This window comes from Hibiscus syriacus, unplaced genomic scaffold (assembly GCF_006381635.1).
Source record: "Hibiscus syriacus cultivar Baekdansim isolate YM2019G1 unplaced genomic scaffold, ASM638163v2 tig00110502_pilon, whole genome shotgun sequence".
Classification (NCBI taxonomy): Eukaryota; Viridiplantae; Streptophyta; class Magnoliopsida; order Malvales; family Malvaceae; genus Hibiscus; species Hibiscus syriacus.
Window position 1 is genome coordinate 146,972 of NW_024062763.1, and position 22,365 is coordinate 169,336.

Here is a 22,365-nt window from a genome sequence, read left to right on the forward strand (position 1 = left end):
TATCCTCCTTATGAGATTCAAGAATTATACCAACTTTGCAACATGATTTAATTCCACTTCTAACATTTCATATGTCTTAACTAGATTGATGAAAAGTCAAATCCAACTTCCAATTCTAATTATCAACTCTATATCAAAATTTCATTCAAGAACTCCAAATCTTTAATTTTCCCTCACTCTTTTATCTTTTGATTTTAAGATAACTTAAGCTTTACTTAAGCTTAGTTATCATCTAACAATCAAAACCCAAAATTTAAATTAACAAATAATCAACAGACCAGAAAGCTTACCTTTGCTTTGCTCTCTTTCACGTATGAAGAAAAAGAAGAAAGAATAAAGCTATGGAGAAATCTCTCATTTCCCACGTGTATATATCCTTACAATATCCCATTTTTAATTTATTTCTTAGTCAAATGACCCTTTTGCCCTTTAATACCTTTTATAATTACTAGCATCTTTAAGGTAATATTTCCAAATAAATCATTGAACTATTCAATTATCCTACTTTAATCACCAATTTCTAAAACTTTACAATTTGGTCACTAACCCGGTATTGAGGATGTTACAATTTTTCAAGTAAATAGTTATACTGACGTTTTTCAATGATTTCAGATTTTTGAAAAAGTTTTCATCTCTGTCTCTATACTTGAGCTCCGAACCCTTTTTAAGTGGGGTGAAAACGATGCCTTCGTGAGAATTTATTCTCCGTGCAGGTCTAGCAAGTAATCTTCAGGATTCATATATCTTATGTCTTTGTGTGAATTTATTCTCCGTGCGGACATAAGGGAATGTATCCTCTCGAGTTTAACTTAGTCCACATGAGCTTGTAACGAGCTTAGGACTAAGGGTTTGGAAAGCCCAAGGGGGCACCGATAAGGAGAACTCGAGTTCCTTTCTTTAGAACCTAAACTAGGAGACTACAAGGAGTTAGAGCCCACCCCAAAACTTCACTTCAAAACCTAGGTTGTCTTGTGTTATTTCCTGTTTTACTTTCTGTTCAAAGCAAGCGAACTAGAAAGATACGCGGTTAGGACTTGATCAAAATTAACATGCGGGATAGAGATCATGTCTGGGTAGGAATAATAAGCATGTTGGGTAGATACCATGTGTGGTAGGACTTTTTATTTTCAATATTGTTTTGATTATAATCCTTACCTCACTAACTCTTTTCTTTCATTTTTTTGTCTTTCATTTTATTTTTATCATTTACATCATTCAAAAGAGGTGTTGTTCTGCAAAAACATGTTCGTTAAATGTAAATAGTTTGCATTAATAGACAAAGGGGTTGTAACAAAAGAGATGAAAAACACAAGGATAATCTGCAAGGCAACTATGTGTCTCATTTAATTAAGAAGACGTGGTGCCCACAATCAAGTGCATCAAAAGTCAACTTTTAAAAAATGTGTTGGCAAATGTTGTAGGGGAAAGACGATAAATATGTTATTGACCTGGATAGTCCCTTCAAAGACAACAAGAACAAGATGGCAAAGCTATAGTTGAAATTGAAGGCCATTATTGATAAATTCAAGAAACATGCAAATGAACTCCAGATAGTTCCTATCGATGGAGGGCTCTAATGGCGTTTCCGTTAGGGAACAGGTTCAGCAAAGGATGAAAGCCAAAAATGCAATCATTCGATGCTTCTAGGAACAAATACAAAAAAATAGCATGTCACTTACACGGTTTAGCCAGAGAAACTGGAGTGGTTTGACATGGTATTCAACTGGTGACAGACGAAGGACGGTTGCGACACAACAAAATCAAATCCAAGCTAAAAATCATGCAAACCAGTCAACACGAATAAAAAATAGATAACATACAAAAGGAAAATGGAATAAAAATCAAGCCAAAGAAGGATTTTTTCCTTCAGTTCGAAATAACTCACACAAAAAGGGAACCAAATTCCCTTTTGAGTCATCGATTTTGGGACAAAGAGGAATTAATCCTTCGATTTTCGAAAGAAACAAATCCTCCCCATGCACTATAAAACTCCTGCAAAACAAGAAGAAAAAAAGGGGGAAACATCAAGCTAAAAAGCATTCGAGACCCACCGAAAAAATCATAAAAATTTGAAAAGAGAGAGAGACTTAGCTTCATTTTTTGCTCGGAGGAGGAACGATTGCCAGGAAGGTGAAGGGAAGCCGTCGAACAAAGGTAAAAATCGAGACTTTAAGTGTAGATCTACGCCGGTGGGGAGTTTTTTTAGAATATTTGGGCCTTGGTTTTGTGTTTAGGGGTTGGTACCGAAAAGGCAGTACAAGGGTGCTCAGCCTTCCTTGACTGTAATCGATTCCTTAATCCGACTAATTTCTGGTAAGTTGCAGATTAGATAAATGGTAAGTTTTAGGTGTCCGATCAACCTAATTTGAAGTGATCGGTGGCGACTCCATCACATCAAGTCGAAACGCAATTCCGGAATCACCCGAAGCACAGTTGCAACAGAACCAATGTACAACAAGCACATACTTTTAAAAGTATTATCGATCAGTTTTGTTTTGTATCAGCTGCTAAATTTAGTTACGAGAAATCCAAATATTATATATCTCCGGCAGTTAGAATGGACATTAGGCGAAGGTTTGGGCAAGTCATGAACATGACGGCTTCTTCGGACAAGGGAAATTACCTCGGGGTCCCTCTGATACATGGTCATGTGTCCAAAACCACCTATAGTGATCTTGTTGACAAAGTTAAGATGAGATTGAGTAGCTGGAAATCTAAATTTCTCTCGGGTGTGGGAAGGTCTATTCTTATCAGCTCTTTACATCTGTTATTCCCACTTATAATATGTTGACATCTCGACAACCATCTAGCGTTGTAGATGACATTGATAAAGTTAAACGGCGATTCTTATAGGGTGGAAGTGTTGAAAAACGAGCTACACATTTGGTTGCCTGGGATGAGGTCTGAAAATCGAAACGGTTTGGAGGTTTGGGCCTTCGTTCTATGGCGAAACTTAATGTCGTGCTACTTCAGAAAAAGACCTAGAGATTCTTAAACCAACCGAACAAGCTTTGGGTGAAGGCCCTTAAATCAGTGTATGGAGTTCGTGGCGATCCTTTGAAATATGCAGCTGACCCCTCGAACAAGTCTCCTCACTGGTCGCACACCTGGAAAAGCATTGTTTTCAGGCTGCAAGGCCTTGGAACTGGAATGTTGAGACGAATTGGGAATGGAGAAGATACTTTGTTTTGGATAGACAATTGGCTGGGAAGACCTCTTTCTCAGGATCGGGATATCTTTCCTAGCGTTGTCAAAACAATATAGTTGATGAAGAAATTCGTCAATTGTAGACCAGAGGCCTATTAGCTCAGCTTGTTAGAGCGTTGTGCTAACACTTTTTTCCAAACACATGTTACTTGGTTTCTCCTGAACAGGGAGGCCAATCCAAGGCAAAAATTGTTCAACTAACGGAAGCATGTAGGAGTGAAGGAAGAACAAATGGTGTAAGCCTGCGGCAATTAAGTTAAAGAAATTACCGATCAACTTCAACTACTGCCTGCTGGAGGAACTGTTTTGTATAATAATAAAAAGGACTGATAGACATCCTCCATTTTATTTTCAGCATGGATGCAGTTCCAAAAACAAGCAGAGGAACGTTAGATAGGCTCAACTTTGTGGGAAGAATATGAATGACGCTCCTTCTTGTATTGTTTGTGGACATGTCATGGAATCAATGGGGAGAATTGGGGCTATATAGGTTGTCTTTAACTCTTAGGATGAAAGGTGTATGGATGTGAAATCAGGTAATCGTTCAGGTTTCAGTCGGATCCTTTCACGTCAGGTTAAATCAGATACAAGTCGTGTCATGCCAATTTTATGGTTCAATTCGGATCAAGTCAGGTCCGGGTCAAATCAGTTTGGGTTATTTTCAGGTTGATTTGACATCAGATTCAGTTCGATTTCGGATCGGATTAATTTTAGTTCGGATCGATGTCAGTTCAAGTCAAAATGGTTCAGGTCTAAATCAGTTAAATTCCATATTAATTCAGGTTCGGATGGACATCAGTCGGATCTCGTTCAGATCGGGCCACATCATTGACACACAAAATTCAGGTCGCATCTTACCCGATACAAATTGATTTCAGGTCGGGTCATTTTTGGGTTAATTATTTTTCTTCTTTCATTAACGACGAATTGTAATTTGTAATTGTATATAATTTGAAGTAAATTAAAAAATATAAATAATTATTGGTCAATTTTAATAAAAATATAATTTTAAGGACTAAATTGAACAAACATGAAATTACAAATTGAAATTTAAATAAATTAAACAATAAGCATGGATGAGGGATCAATCGAAATAATTATCAAATGTTAAGTTGAAATTAATATAAAAATGGAATAATTTAAATATATTTAAAAAGTTGGTGCACAAGTTTATAAGGTTTGAATATTATAGTATAATTTTAAGGACTAAATTGATTAAACATGAAATTATAAAATATAATGTAAATAAATTAAACAACATGTATGGATCAAATTAAAACAACTATAATACATACATATAATATGTATGATGAATGTTATGATACATGTATATATAATGTATATTACACATGCATCCATTATACTTATAATATATATAATATACTTATGCGTATAATATATCAATATATATATATATATATATATTGATATAAATGTGTGTGTATATATATATAAGTATATATGTGCATGTATGTACATATGTATGATATGTGTATATATATGCATGTATGTATGATGCATTTATATATATATTTATAAATCTCCTAATTAGTTTTAAAAAATAAAAGATAAAAATAGTATATGTATATATATATTAATATTATAGATATACTTATGCATATGTATACTTATACTTATACTTATTTAATAATAATAATAATAATAATAATAATAATAATAATAATAATTATGCGTATAAGTATAAATGTATACAAAATTAAATTGCATTAGATTAAAAATTCAAGAAGAGATTTATAATTAAATCATGAATAAAATGAAAGAAATCAAAAACGAAATTACAAAGTAGAAAAACAATGATTGTTGGAGGAGCGTAATCCTAATTAACCTAATATATATATATATATATATATATATATATATATATATAATCTCAAATAAATTCATCTTATGTGTATATTTTAAAATTTTAAGTTAAATTATATTTAAATTATTAATTAATCATTACATAAAAAATAATTAAACTTATAAATATTTAAATTAATTTTATATAATCTAATAAAATCATGTTCAATAAAAAATTATTTAATAAAATTAATTTAATGATTATAATTAAAATTTATATATAAAATTTATAATAGAATGGATTATAATTAATATATAAAGTAAATTTATTAATTTAATTATCATAACTAACAATTTGTTTCAACTTTTTAATGTTTTAACAATTTATAAATTCAAAATCTCACAACTTAATTAATTGTAACTTATAAGTCAGGTGAATATCAAGTCATGTAAATATTAGATTTTGTCAATAACAAGTCGGATTATTTATATGTTGAGTCAATTACAGGTCAGGTTGATAACATGTCGGGTAATATCAGTTATATACAAGGTTAATCTCGGGTTTAAATTCATATCAGACGAATGCATGTCGGGTTCGGTTATCATATTATCAATTTAATTTTGGTTTAGATCGTTCTCAAATCGATTGCAAGTCAGGTTCAGATCCAATTCGGGTTCAGGTCAACACTAGTTTGGACTCGAATCGATTTTGAATCAACATCATTCAGGTCACAAATAATTTTAACTCAAATCGGTTTAAGTCAATTTTATAGATCGGACTAATTTTTTACATCCCTAGAAAAGTGGATTACCAGAAAAAGTTTTTTTTTGCTTTAGAAAGAATGCTGTTTCTTTTCCTTTTTAATGATGATCACTGCTTTTTGTAAGATATTGACATGATTTTTTTTTTATATTTGAAAAAAAAATTAAGTACTTGAAATAGTTCATCTTTATAATTACAATAACTAATATCATTAATCATTTTAATTAATTAACAGTCAAATTATATCGAACTAAAAAATAAAGAATTTCAACATTGTAAAATAATTAATTTAATAATCTTAAATTAATGTAAAATCAAATAATTTTACATTGTAGAAGTAAATCGTAATATATATATATATATATATATATATATATATATATATATTAGACTGTAGAAAAAAATAATATTTTAAATTGTGTTTAATTTTATAATGTATTAACCATTTGACATCGAACGCTCACATTACTGTCATTCTTGATGCTTAAACCCGGAAAATTAAGGAATGACCACAATTCTTTCACCAGTGAGATCGTTCGGTTCGTACAATAAAAACCCTATATATAATATATTAAACACAAATATAACACTATATCTAAGCAAAAACAAAATAGAAACATGCGACTTTACATCCTCCATTCAGTTTAAACAAAGGCATTTGATGAAGAGAAAAGGAGAGGAAACGAACTTGTTCAATGGTTTACATCCCAACAAGTGTATATTTAGATGGTGTAAAGTCTTGCACATAATACCAATACTATATAAAGTTCCCTTGGCAGCTTTTAGATCTTTGGTTTTATAGAATAGAAGAAATCTTTGATTCTTCTCCATTCAGCATCAACAGTCTTCTCTTCCTTCTCGGCAACCTTGGCATCGGCTTCACACTCTGCCAGTTCCTCTCCCAATGCTTCCAACTCCTTTTTTATTCTCTTGGAATTTGAGAATATCCCCTTCCCTTCAGCCAGCATTTTCCCCCTTTCCTTGTGTGCTTCTTCAATTTGCTTATTAAGGGCAACAAGATTTTCCTCGATCCGATTCACCTCCGATTTGACATCCTTGTATCTGGTTAGATTAAGGTCCAAATTAAGCGTAAGTTCCAACTTGACAGATTCCTTCTCGGTAAGATGATCCTTGTCCCGCTTGGCTTTCATTGCTCGATCAGCTAGTTCATGCAAGCTTTGCTCCATGGCTGACAGCACATTTTTTTTTCTTTGTTGTAAGAGTGGTAGCGGAACAATAAAAGCTAGCTAGGATCTTGAATGCCTTCTTATGACTTGGAGAACTCTTGCAAAAACAGTAAAAATTAACAGGGGTCATATTCAGGGCTTCCTCTACTTTAGCCAGTGCTTCCTTTGCTTCTTCTCGAGAAAAAACAGTTCTACAGCTTAGTTCAGACTCTAAGCTAGTGAAAAATGTGTTCATATCTTCATCAGTAGGCTCTTCAGGTTCAATGGCCTAAAATGGTGGAAAGAAAGCGATGATATAAGTAATATATGCAATAATATAATATTAACAAGTAACTTACCTTACTTACCTCATCCTGGCAAGAAGGCTGAGTTGGTGGAGTTGTTAATTCTTCTGCCTTGGTTATCATAGTTTTCTGGTTGTCTGTGTCTGCCTTAGCACAAATAGCTTCCTCGGTCTTAAGTTTATCCGAATCAGTTTCGACTATTAGTTCATGTGAAATCAAAGCTTTAGTCCTATCAATGGAAAAATAGGCTTCAACCAAGCATGCATCTTTAACAAGATAGCCACTTTTAGGGTCACGTAATTCATTAAGAGGTAAGAATGATGGGAAGCCGAAGACACCATTTCCCTCCTCTGCTGTGAACTCACGCGTAGCGACTGCTAAAAGTAAGAGTATATATCATCACCAACTACTTGAGTAAACAAGATAGAAACAGATTCCAATAAGAAAAAATGGCATGGATAACATATTTGGCTTATGGTCTTTGATTGTCTAGACCATACCAAAGCCTCAAACAAGCTGAGCTATTGGGGGAAATGGGAGACTGGATTCATATACTCCAATTCTTTTTCTCAACCCACAACCAATATGAATCCGAAACTTCGCAGCCGGAGAGGTCGTCATATGATAGGTAGCCCCAGTGTAAACGTAAAAAAGCCGTTGTGAATAACACTTGGAAGATGAATGCATAATACCCATGTGACTCCGTTCCGTGTGTCGTTTATATTGCATTTGATTCTGGTCTATCTTTTCTATTTCTCTACATGTACATTTATGGAAAGCTCAAGCATTCACCACATAGTGAGGCCAGGACCAAGGGAAACATACAAAATAAATACTCGGCCCCCAAAAAGGATAAATGCAAAATAGCCAAAACGGAATAAGAGGAAGCAATATCCAAGGAGAACATATTGTGACAGTAAAAGAAGCAGAACAAGGAATTCAAAGAGACGTCTTTGATGAATTTGAAGAAGAGACCGAGTAAATAACAAAAGGAATTGAATTACACAATTGATTCATGCAGCACTTATGAGCTAACATTCAACAAATGACCCAAATATCAGCTACCCTTCCCCTATTATACTAGACCATCTTTGTATGATGATAAATAAAACAAGTTCACAAAGGGGAAAAAGCAAATAGATAAGTTTCCGCATAAGTATATCCAATTTTTTAGAATCAAAGAACTATACACATCAAAAACCATACCAGCTCATCACTTAGGTAGTTTTGAAATATCTACAAGCAAACAAGAAGTTACCACTCTTTTCAACTCTTCTTCCTCTTCAAGAGCGAATTAGTATAGGTGTCTTGTAAAACGAAGTAATTCGAACAACCATAATCCTTTCGTTTGTTTTATAGAAATCTGATTGCTGCAACAAAATACATTGTGTAACGGAAGTTCTCCTGTTGATTTGATCGATGATTGCGAATCCGAATTGGGTATATGCACTCCACCCAGAAGGCAAAGTTGATGAATCTGCAACACGTAAGTAAATTGACAAATAATCTGCACCGTTTACCTTCGGATAGATAATAATCCGCCTGCCAAACAAGTTGGTATGCAAAATATAACTGATGGGAGATACAATGAAAATCAAAACAAGAGCAACGTTAATGAAGATCAAAGTTACCATTTGTTTCCCTCAACAATAAAATCCTCAGAGTACAACATTTTGCCTTCAATAGTGGAGAAGTTGTCAATCCTCCATGTGAACTTCCTTAGTTTTTCATTAATATCCCTACACTGAAACTTACTACATACTGCACTCAACATTTTAAACGTGAGAACAGAGACTAGAGCGTAGGATTTAGAAAGTGAGAAAGCAAAAGAAAACGTCAGGGAAAGATTATACATATTTAAGAATACCTTCCATGATTGAGTAATCTTGTGGTCAACTGTAGAACGTGGAGAGGGAGACTAGGGTTCCAAATTTGATCAAATATTGACGACTCGAGTCCTTTTATTCCAAAAGTTACAATATAAATAGGGTTTGCGTTTTTGTGAAAAATATTGTTTTTCAGCCTTAAATATTAAGTCAGTTTTTAATTAATAATTTGTATCTAAACCAACTAATTCAGATTCAACTTTACAAAATTCATTATATAGGCAACTTTACAAAAATAGTAATTAACATTTGTATAAGTTTTTGTTTTCCTTAGGCTTAAATACACCTTTTCTTCCTTGATACCTTTTATACTTAGTTGCCCCTAAAATAATTTTCGGGAAGTTTTATACTCACCTTTAAATCATTATCATGTTTGCCCCAAATAGTTAATATTGTTAAAAAAATTATCAGAACGATCATAACACACCACATCACCTCTTAATTTTTATTTTCTTTTATCTAAATAAATAAAATCAATTAATAAAGTAAAATAAGTAAACTACCGAAATTACTCTTGTTCTTCCATCAACACTACCCTCTTTCCTCAACCCAACCCCCTATAAATTAATGACCCATCGATTCGATGATAGCTGCGAAAAACGTCCTTGGACTCGGAGTTGGAGGTATCCAATCTCCGATGATATAAACATTATCATCAATACCAGCCATGATAATTCCAAGTCTTGGAGGCTCAATGCTGGTTCGATTCGAAATGCAGACTGTAAAAAAAGAACAAGAGAACTGGAAATGATTCCACTTTTGTTCATATTTTTACCCTTTTTTTACTTTCATTTTTTTAAACATAAGAACTAATTCAAAAAATAATTCCAAAATCGATGAACATATCTTAAAGGAAAAGTAATCAAATTCAAGAAAAAACTCAGGTCTTTGAATGATGTTCCCCAGCAAGATCTAATGATAAAGGAATTTGAATCATACCAAGCTGATGAAGATAGAAAATGATGAGCAGCAACTAGAACAAAATCCAAATCTTTGATCTTACTCTTTTCAATACACATGAAAATTAAAAAAAAAATCAACTTTATTCATGGGATTTTGAAAAGAAACAAAGGGTTAAGAAGTTTATTCACCATGAAAATTTAAGTTCAAGATCTTGCTTTCGGTGATGCTAGAATGAAAGATGTAATTAAAATGTTTTTGAAATGATAATATAGACGGACTTGCCTTACATTTTGCACATTCATGGAGGGATTTGGGGTGGATGAACCAAGCCCAAGGTTGCTTTGCTCCTCTTACATAAAGGAGTATTAGTTACAAATTGCTAGGATTGTAAACAACAATAATACATATAATGTAACATCATAATACAATTATTGTAATTAGTATAACAACCCACTTATTTGCATAAAAAACAAAAAGACTCTCTTTGAGGATATAAATTGTTGAATTTAAGGATCTTTTGTTGTCAGTTCTTGTAAAAGACATGGTTATGATAGTTGATTCTTGTAGGAGTTAGGGTGCAGATATAACACCCCAAATTTTGGCCTAGTAGTTTTGAGTTTATCCAAGAGGTAAGTGGACATCATAGATTTCATGGTTTAAGTTGTTGGGTTTAATTGGGTTGGATTTGAGCCTAATTAGTCATAAAAGGAGATTTTTAATTATGACATAAATTACGAGGGACCAAATGAGTAATTATACCATTTATGGAAATTTAAGATATAATTTAGTGATATATAGGATTTTGGACGAGGGGTTTTCCCCTTCCTATTCATTTTCTTCCATTTTGAAGTGTATTTCTAATCTTTTGAAGTGTTAAGATTGTCATAAGAATGAAGTTTGGCTAAGATTTGAGTGATTAATCATTTTAGGATTTATTTTTGATATTATGATCAAATTACCTATTAGGAGTTAAAAATACATTTTTATGATACTTTAAGACCCCAGTTAACCCCTAAAGCTTTAGCATATGATTAGAAACCAAACTATGGCATTTAGGATGATTTTTGGGTGATTTCTTGAACCTAAATAACTATTTCAAGGTTCGAGTATCGATACTAGGATAAATAATATTGATATTGGATGAATTAGGGCAAAAATTAGGGATTTCAGGTTGGGAGTATCGATACTGCCAGTGGAGTATCAATATTGCCCCAACAGTATCGATACTCAGGGTGACATTATCGATACTGAGCCCTATTTTTTTGAAACATAATACATTTTTGGTATTGATACTCATGGGAGCATCGATATTTGACACTAGAGTATCGATACTACAAGTAGAGTATTGATACTACTCACCTTAGAAGGTTAAATTTGACCTCTTTAAGGCCCATAAGAGTGATGGATGATTATAAGGGTAGACCTTAGTCTGTGAGGGACGTAAATTGACAAAAGGGCACAAAAGCACTCATATGATTGGGTTACAACCGAAATAACCATAGTAAGCGCAACACATAGAAGTTTCTTCAGTCAAGCACGTAGAGAGTATCTAAGGACAAGATATTACTGTCGAGGATGTACCGAAAAATAATAGGACAATTTCATCAGATTACGAGCCAGCGAAGTCACGAACTACAGGAATGTCAGTGAATGATGGGTGTACAATCGTCTCTCTAATTCAAGAGTGAATTAAAGGAAAACATAACAGGAGAGACTAGACGTTACTCAGAGTTGAACCCGAATCAGGTATCGGGTAATCGATTAGTAAAGGCAGTGATCAGCAACCATGAAAATCATCGTAGAAACCTTGAGAACACGTATAGACTTCGACAGATGCAAAAAATGACTAAAATGCCCTTAACTATCGAAGAACCAGAATAGAACATCCCTAATAAATAACATTAATAATTGTTTAATAAGCCTCTGTTTAACATTTTGGATGAGAGAACGAGTGGGATAGCAGCTAGGAAATGCAATAAATGAGAACAAAAATAGCTTAGATAACTAAAGAGATAAATATCATAAAACTAGCCTTTGTGTGACACTCGGGAAATAGCCAGGACACATGAGTTACTTTAGCAGTAGGCCAGTGGTCTTGTTTGTCTGTATGTCAAGTTATATATCAATCAGTTCTACGAACTTCTTTTTCCAGTTGGGCGTAGATGCCCTAAGAATTGGTGGAGTAAGCTGACGGGGTATATGTTTTCAATGTAGTTTCGACCATGAGCTCGAGATATAGTCGTTCAATCGCACCATGATGCTTACCTTAGCTCGTGTGTCATATAGCAGTGTAGGTAGGATAAAGGGGTATGTGAGCTATGAGATGTAGCCCTTCAGATGCACCATGATGCCTACCTCAGTTTATGTGTGTTGTATAGTACTATAGGTAGGCTAGAGGGGTGTGTGAGCTCCGGGATGTAGCCCATCATCTGCACCATGGTGCTTACCTCAGATATGTGTATATGTTTATGTGATGCATAACAGAGTTAGTCTTGCATTTAGATAATGCGTAGTAGTCACAATTATTAGAGTTATAGACTCTTTAGTGGTATACTCAGGGTGAAGCCCTTAACAGAGGACTAAGGGAAGTTTGAGACTCCTAGTTCAGTGATAGAACAATAAAGCCTTAAGTAGGTAACACTTGATCTATATCATGTATATGCCTACTGCTTAGTACCATATCTTTAGCACGTTTATGTTTATGAAAATCTTAATGGTTCTTTAGATTAGCGATTATACTACTGGGCTTTGTAAGTTCAACCTTCAGATGTTTTCCGTTGACAGGTCAGTAGCTTGGGCAGTTCGTGGATCACCGTCACAACATGACTTTTAGCATTCTTCTTTAGAGTATTGTATTGTAGTTTATAGGGCATGTGTATTTACAAGACCTTACTTATGTATATAGATTTATAAGAATATGTTTGTATTATTTTGATTTTAAATTATGTGTCACGGAGCTCCGATTTGTAAAATGTTTTTATAAAGGTTATTTATGTTTTCTTTAAGATACCCTTTAGCATGTTTGAAAAGAAAATGAATAAGTTTTGAAAATTAGGGGTTGCCTTGGTAGCCCAATGTGGTACTTTAACCCCTATCGGGTTTAGGGTGTTATAGTAGATGTGGAGGCTAACTTGCCATTTTAGAAAGGCTTTAACTTCCATAGAGGTTATGGGGGGATGAACAGAAGAAAAACAAAGATTGGGCTTAAGCCAGTGAGAATTTCAAGTTCAAACACTTGCATATTTTTTCTATATAAAATTTATGTTAAGGAGATGTTAACAACCACAGTCTTATCGTAGAAGAATTGAGAGAGGAAAGGATACATTGTCAAAAAGAGATCGTGGTCAAGACAAACAAAAACATGACCAAGACATCACATCGTGAGAAGAACGTGATTAAGAACATGATAGACAATGAAATATTCAATCCATGCAGTAAATTCATGGCGAACGAAGATATCAGTATCTTTCAAGGAATTTCATAGAACTATAGATCAAGAAAAAGAATAATGAAAGAAGTCTGCACTGAAAGTCCAAAAGTATTGATAGTCATGATATCCGTTACTGGAGAAAAGACCAAGGAAAAAATATTAGGGTAAACTATGTCAATAGTCTCATTTGTTTTCAGTTTGACTGGCTTTGGTCACTGACTTTTTAATTAAGTATGCTTGGTCCCTTACGTTATCGGTACATTCGATTTAAGTCTCTTGGTCGTTAACTTCCGTTAACTCAATAACAGGATTTTTAGTTGGCAATTAAAAAACCATGTGCCTCCTCTTCCTCCTCCTAAGTCTCAACTCTCAATCTCAAACCACCATCGGCTCAAACAAATGTTTAAGATGAATATCTACTTGAAGTTTCCAAATATAGGTAATGTGGAGGATTCCAAGATCTGTCATCCGATATAGTTCGACTTCTATCTGTGTAGCCATGCTGGAATCCAAGTACGGAATCCAGTCTTATATTTTGTGTCTTAATGGGTTCGAATTAGAAATTGGTACTTAGCATAAGGTTTGAGGATTGTTTGTTGGCATGCTGCTGCAAGTCTACTAGCACTTTATGTCTTAATATGTTTTTAAATTGAAACTGGAAATCGACAGGGGACAAGTAGACCTGCTCGGTGCACGCGATTTGTTTCAGTTGGTAACTTCTAATCTGCAACTTGCATAACCTCGTAGCATGCTTGAACACATTTGCATGGTTTTGAGACAAATTGATGGGAAGCTTCATATATAACAAGAAACCATTTGAATTACATTCTTTGGCTTGGGGAGTTCGCTAAACATTTATCAACAGCATAAAAACAATCTGTTTGCTTTATGCAGTTCCCCCGACATATTATGCTCATATAGAAGCCTATTGTGCTCGATTCTACGTTGAACACGAGGCGTCTGAAAATGGTAAAGCACGCGCAGAACCAACGGAACATCGGTTCGGCCTTGAAAGAGAATATGAAGAACATGATATTCTACTATTAGAACATGAAGGGGGTGATTGAAGAAAGATATGTACAAGTTTGTTGCGTTTATAGCGTGAACATTTTAATTTTGGAAAAATCGCAACCAACAACTTGACTGTAAAGTAACTAGCAGATTAGGCTTTTAAAGCAAATGTCAGAGTTCTATCTAAAACTTTTAAGATCTAAATGAATGGATGAATTACATTGTTGAAGTTGGCCACCATGGCTTTCATGAAAGTTAGAGGAGGAGGAGGAGTTGACGTGGGTTTTTTTTTAAATTAATTGTCAGGTAACACTTCCGAGTTAAAGACGGAGGGACTTAATCAAACGGACCAATAACATAAGGTATTAAACATAATTAAAAAAACTGATGACCAAAATTGGTTAGAACGAAAACAAATGAAACTATTGACATAGTTTACCAAAATATTATTACTATAAAATATAATTTAAAAACAGAAAAATCAAGCAACATCAAATAGATAACTAATTTTATAACTTATATATAGTATATAAATTAATAACAGAATTTAATTTTTTTAAAAATAGTATGTAGATTACATTAGTCCCAAATCTCCCACTTTTTTTTACTGATGATATCTTCTTATTCGGTATGTTGGAAATATGGACTGCAAAATCACATTGTTAGCACTAACAAGAAAGATAAATAGTAATTTAAAAAAAGAATATATTCATAAACCATGTCGTGGTAAAACTATTGCCTTAGAAATGAATTCGCCCCGATGTGTGTAATCGCTGCAGTAGGCAGACTTTTCCCTAAGGTTAACACGGCTCTCCAAGAATTTGTATACCCGAAAACTGGAGTGAACTTGGTGGTATTGTTCTTCTCTCAACTCAAACAACACTAAAAAATAGGAGTGTTTCAAAGCAAATATTTGCTTGAGATATCTCAAAATGAATAAAATTGCCCACTATTTATAGGCTAAATAGTGAGGGCAAAATCGCCATTTCCAAAGCACATTTTAATTCTATTAAAGATAAAATTAAATGTCATTTAGAAATATGTTAAAAATTTGAGCATTAACCAGTACTAGTGGGATAACCAATATCCAATACTAGTGGGATATTGAGTTATTACCAACATCCAATACTAGTGGGATAACCAATATCCAATACTAGTGGGATAACCAGTATCCAATACTAGTGGGATATTGAGTCATTACTAACATCCAATACTATTGGGATAACCAATATCCAATACTAGTGGGATATTGAGTCATTACTAAAATCCAATACTAGTGAGATATTGAGCATTATCAACATTCCCCCACTAATGCGAAAGAATTCTTCTGAAACTCGAAAACAATCTTTCCAGAAGAGCAATAGTGAGATTAGTTGCTTAAGTACAAGTGAACGTATTTGGAACTAGTACATAGTGATGATGACCAATCCTTCTTTTAGATTAGTGAAACAAGTCTTGAACTTTCTAAGATGGGGTTAAACTCATAACACACAACTAACCCTTTCATCCACTTGAATCCTCGATGTGTAAGATATATATATATATATAAAAAAGTATATATTCAGCCATCTTACCTCAGGATTCTAGTAAGTATGCTAGAAAAATGGCTTAACATTTTTCATAGAAAGCGGCTAACCCTTCTCACTTACATAGGTTATTTCATCAAGTTTATCTCGACATAAACCACCCTTAACAGTGATATGAAATAATTAAGATCTTTTATAATAGCTCAACATCACAAAAGGGTATGGTGACTTTCTTCAAGTTCACTATTAATTAACAACCCAAACTCTGGATAAGAAGTCATTAAGAATAAATATTCAACCTCATAATCGGTAAATTCAATAAGTCTTTTTCACTAGAACCATCCAAATTCTTGGATTTGAATTTATTAAGAGTTTAACAAACTCAACCTTTATGTCTGTAAGTTCATTATTTCCTTCTCATTTAGGACTACCCACTCACTCTAGGTTATGAACTTATTAAGAATATATATTCAACCAAAATCGGTAAATTTATCAAGTCTTTCTCACTAAGACCACCCAAATCCTGGGCTATGAATTTATTAAGAGCAATTAAGCTCATCCTGGGCATGCACATTATTCATCATAGGGATAGGCAGTAGGAATGTGCACTATGAGCTTTCCATGGTTTCATTTGACCACATGGAACTTAGATAACTAAGTTGTGTATCCACCATGAATTCCTCAACCAATGGGATTTAGACCCATCCCCCTCGACGAATCTAGGACCAATTTTCTACTTAACCCTTTGGTAAGTGGATCTGCTAGGTTCCTTTCCGACTTCACATACTCTAAAGAGAGCACTCCATTCATTATTAAGTGTCTAACTGATTCATGTCTTATGCGAATGTGTCTCTTCTTACCAGTGTAAGCTTGATTCTTAGCCACACATATCGTGGCTTGTGAATCACACAACAAGGAAACTGGAGGATTCGGTCTTCCCCACAATGATTTTTTTTAACAAGCTTCTGAGCCACTCGACTTCTTGTCCAGCTAGGTCAAGAGCTATAAATTGTGACTCAATGGTAGAATGAGCAATACAAGTCTATTTTGATGATTTCCACGAGATTGTTTCTCTACCTAAAGTAAAAATATACTCGCTTGTAGAACTTACCTCATCATTATCAGAAACCCAGTTGGCATCAAAATATCCTTCCAGTACCGCAAGAAAGTCAAAAAACTCAAGTTTCCAATCCAAAGTACCCTTAAGATACTTCAGTAAGCGTTTAAGAGCAATCCAATGTTCACCACTCGGATTATGAGTATATCCACTCAGTCTACTCACAGCATAAGCAATATCAGGCTGAGTATAGTTCGTTTAGAACATTAAGCTTCCGATTAATTTAACATATTCTGTTTAGGAAATGCTACTTCCTTTATTCTTAAAGAGATGTATGCAAGGGTCATAAGGAGTTGGAACATGGATGACATCAAAACTGTCAAATTTCTTTAGCACTTTCTCTATATAATGTGTTTGATTTAAAGAAAATCCCTTTTCAGTTTTGGTAACTTTGACTCCTAAGATTACATCAACTTCTTCCAAATCTGTCATCTCAAACTTTGTGGACAAGAAACTTTTAACGTTGTTAATGGACTCAATGTTAGAACTGAAAATCACATGTCATCAACATATAGGCTTATGATGACACATTTAGTGCCAAACATCTTCGAATACACCCAAGCATCTGAACCATTCACAACCAAACCAAAACTAATAATAGTTTTATGGAATTTCTCATACCGCTATTTTGGAGCATGCTTAAGCCCATAAAGTGACTTTTTTAAGTCTATAGACTTTGTCTTCCGTACTAGGTGCTTCAAAACCTAGTGGCTGCTCCATATAAATCTCATAATCTAAATCCTCATTAAAAAAATGCAGTCTTAACATCCATTTGATGTACCTGTAACTTATGAATAGAGGCTAGTGAAAATAATGCACGAATCGTTGAGATTTTCGTAACGGGAGAGTATGTATCAAAGTAGTCTAAACCAAACCTTTGAGTGAATTCTTTGACGACTAGACTTGTCTTGTACCACTGAATCGAACCATCTAGCCTCAATTTCTTCTGGAAAACCCATTTGTTGCAGAGTTATTTGAATCCCTTAAGCAATGTAACTAATTCCCAAGTATGATTAGACATTATCGATTCTAGTTCATCATTAACAGCGATTTTCTAGAAACTAGCATCGATAGATCTTATGGCTTATTCAAAAGTTTTAGGATCCTCATCTAACAGAAAAATTTAAGCTGTAAGATCTGAAATGTAGTCTAAATCAATTATCTCAGAAATAAATGAAGTAATAAAGTCTGGTCCAAAAGAGGTTTCAATTCTTTGCCTTTTACTTCTTCTAGGCTCAAAAATAATTTGTTCAGAAGACCTAACAGAACTACTAGAAGAAGTGGATGAAATATATTCTATTTGTGTTTCGATATTTATTCTCGGTTCCTTTAAAGGAAAAGTATTTTCAAAGAAAATAGCATCCATTGACTTACAAATAGAATACTATTGTAAAAGCATGAATCTGTATGCATCACTATTCGTAGCATACCCTATAAACAATACATCAACGGTTTTTGGTCCGATAGTAGATTTCTTAAAGTCTTACAAACCCACTTTGGCCAGACACCCCCACACTTTCAGGTATTGTAAATTAGGAGTGTATCATTTCCACAATTCATATGAGGTAGAATCTAATTTCTTATTAGGGACTCAGTTTAAGATATGATTTGCAGATAGAATGGCTTCCCCCATATGTTATCAGATAAACCTGAACTTATCAGTAAATAATTCATCATCTCTTTTAAAGTTGTATTTTTTCCTTTCGGCTATACCATTTTGTTGAGGAAAATAGGGGCTGAAGTTTCATGAATTATGTCATTCTTTTTATAAATATCTTTTAAGAAATTAGATCCATATTCACCACCTCTATCAGATCTAACCCGTTTGATTCTCCTATCTAATTAATTTTCAACTTCTGCCTTATAAATAACAAAGAAATTTTCAGCTTCATCTTTAATTCTTAGGAGATAAACTTTTGTATATCTTGAATAATCATCTACAAAAGTTATGTAGTAGTGTTTTCCCCCTTTACTTTCAATGTTTCTAAAATATGCTAGATCAGTATGAATGAGTTCTAACAACTTAAAGTGAGGTCTAGTATGCTTAGCTTCTACACAAATTTCACATTTGTTAAAGCTAGTTATATCTAGTTTAGGCATAACATTCATATTCATCAATTCCTTTAAAGCATGAATACTCAAGTGTCCTAATCTAGCATGCCACATATCAATGGATTCAATAATATAAGCAGAAGTGGTAGCTTTATTTTCATTAAATTGAGTTTCTATGACAAATAAACAATTGTTTAAAAAAACCTTTCCCAACATAATCACCATTTCGGGAAAATATAAGTTTATATGCCTCAAAAAATAACTTAATGCATGCCTTATTCAGAAGCCCACCACTTATCAAATTTCTACGCAAGACAGGTACATACAAAACATTATTTAAGGCCAAAGTTTTACCAGAAGTCAGTTTGAGTAAAACCTTGCATTTTCCTAACACTTCAGAGTTGTTAGAGTTCCCCATGTACATACGTTCACCTATGTTCCCTTCCTCGAATTCGATAAAGAACTCATTCCTTGGGCAGAAGTGCTTCGAAGCACCAGTGTCAACTGCCCATTCCGAACTAATTTTCACCAGATTAACTTTTGAGACCACCGCATCAATGATTTCATCATCTTTTTCTACAACTTGTTGTCATTTTGGCAGTTTGAGCGGTGTTGACATTGGTAAGCTTTGTGGCCAGCAAAACCGCAGACATAGCACTTGAACGTATTTCCTTCAGGTTTGGCCTTTCCTGACTTCTTGAAGTTAGTAACCTTTTGAGGTTTTGTCTTCTTGTCTTGATTCTCTCGTTTCATGATCTTCTTGAATCTAGACTCAACCAAGTTAGCTCTAAAAGATAAATTACTCAGAGAATTAGTAACCTTATATTTTAAATGATTGACTTCTTTAATGTTCATATGGCCCACCAGCTCTTCAAGTGAATTTCTCTCTTCTTATGCTTAAGAGAATTGTGGTAGTAGGACTAGGACTTGGGCAGCTTTTCAATGAGAACATTGGCTTACAGTACCTCACACATTTGTATCCCTTCGGCGATCATGTCAGTAACCAAGTTCTCATAGTCATGAACTTGATCCATTATCGGCATGTTGTCTATCATCTGGAATTTAAGCCATTCACCGACAACATACTTTTTTATGCCCGCATTGTCCACACTATACTTTTTCTCCAGAGTGTCCCAAATTACCTTGGCACTCCTTTCTCTAAGAAACATATCAAATAATTTATTTGACATGTGACTAAGCAGATGTCTTCGCACCGTTTTGTTATTTTTCTCGTATTTTTCGTAGATAGCGAAAGCGGCTGTGGTAGCTGCTAAGGCATCATCATTCAGAACTGTATCCATATTATTTCCAGCAGATGGGGTTGGCACCATATTAGGTGGTGACTTGAGCAGCACATAATCAAGATCAAGCTGCTCCAAGAATATGAGGATTTGTTGGGACCACTTTTGATAATTCTTTCCATCAAGTGCATCGAGCTTGGAAAGATCAAGAATCAGTTTACTCAAAGGTAATGTCATAATTACAGTATAAAGGAATTCGTTCATAAATTATTGGAAATATGGACTACAAAATCACATCATTAGCACTGACAGGAAAGATAAATATTAATTAAAAAAAATAGATTCATAAACCGTGTCGTAGTAAAACCACTGCCTTAGAAACGAATTCACCCCGATGTGTGTAATCGCTATAGTAGGTGGACCATTTCCCCAAGGTTAACACGGTTCTCCAAGAATTCGTACACCCAAAAACTGGAGTGAACTTGGTGGTATTGCTCTTCTCTGAACTCAAACAACACTCAAAAGACAGGAGTGTTTCAAAGCAAATATTTCCTTGGGATATCTGAAAATGAATGAAATTGCCCACTATTTATAGGCTAAATAGTGAGGGCAAAATCGCCATTTCCAAAGCACATTTTAATTCTATTAAAGATAGAATTAAATTTCATTTAGAAATATGTTAAAAATTTGAGCATTAACCAATACTAGTGTGATAACCAATATCCAATACTAGTGGGATATTGAGTCATTACCAACATCCAATACTAGTGGGATAATCTTTTGAGTTAATCGATCGGGTGAATAGGCCAAAAGAGGGTGAATTAGCAATAAAAATTTCGGTGGAAGCTTTGACAGAAAATTGAAAATATTTGCACAACAATTTAGAGTGGTTCGACTTTCTCAACCAAAGCCTACGTCCACTACCTTAGCTATCCACAATAAGGATTTTCCACAAATTCTCTAATTTGTCTTTCTTTTGAGGGTAATTTCATAATTTCTTAACCATATAATTTCGGTATTAAAATTCTAAACAAAAATAATTATAAGTCAGAGATTCTAGGGTTTATCTCTTTTTCTAATAATCTTTAAACTTTAAAATATTCCTTATCAAACTTCTAGTATCTTGTACAAGCCATCTTGGGTTTAGAAATCAGTTATCCAGATTTCCTAAGCAAACTAGCATTTATTATGCATATCTATAGTTTCATCAGATCAATATGTATTTACAAACTTCTTATCTAACTTTTAGGGTTAATTCTTATCTTTTTACAACATAAGGGTATTTTCGTAATTTATCACTTCAACCAGAGTATTTTCGTACTTTATCAAATGAGATAATTTATATATTACATATCCAATGATGATTCCCATATCACTTAATCTAATAACTTGTAATTGAATTCAAACCGTCTTTCAATTTCTTATACTAATCATCTGATCCATATTCATATACCGAGTTTTTACCATATTCGAATCAAGTGTAGAACTCCATTAATTACACATGTTAGACCAAACATTTTCATTCATGCATTTACCAATATTCACATGTTCCATAAAGCATAAAGAGGTAGTAAAGTATTACCTCGATTTCTATGCCATACTGATCGACCATAAAAATGATATTCGAACGCCCTCCATCCTTAATTCAACTTCCCATAATTCCTTAGATGCCTATCAACAGAAATTACATAAAAATGGAGCTTAATTCCCAAAAACGGATTGAATCGGGTGATAAATCAATAAAAAAACACCTTATCGGGTTTGAATTTGGTAAATCAGACCCTAAACACAGATTCAGGACGTCAAAAAATTCAAAATAGGTATACCCGGTCAAAGTCAACGGTCGTTAAATGCCTGGTCAATGCCAGTCAAAGTTCTGGTCAACAGTGGTCAACGCCGGTTAACAGTCAACATTTTTACACAAATATCACCCTAACAGAAATTAATTACAAATA

General features: G+C 33.8%; 1 long non-coding RNA gene across 3 annotated transcripts; it reads right to left on the bottom strand.

Annotated features, from left to right (window-relative positions):
* Positions 1-6,418: 6,418 nt before the first annotated feature.
* On the bottom strand, positions 6,419-9,186 carry LOC120129514. 3 transcript variants are annotated; one of them, XR_005516751.1, is made up of 4 exons: positions 9,112-9,186; positions 8,876-9,005; positions 7,308-8,786; positions 6,419-7,228 (listed from the first exon to the last, which is right to left on the bottom strand). It is a non-coding gene; the product is annotated as an uncharacterized LOC120129514 (long non-coding RNA). The 3 variants fall into 3 exon arrangements; XR_005516750.1 differs by having other exon boundaries at positions 6,426-7,228; positions 7,308-7,618; positions 8,503-8,786; positions 8,876-9,180; XR_005516749.1 differs by having other exon boundaries at positions 8,876-9,180.
* Positions 9,187-22,365: the final 13,179 nt, after the last annotated feature.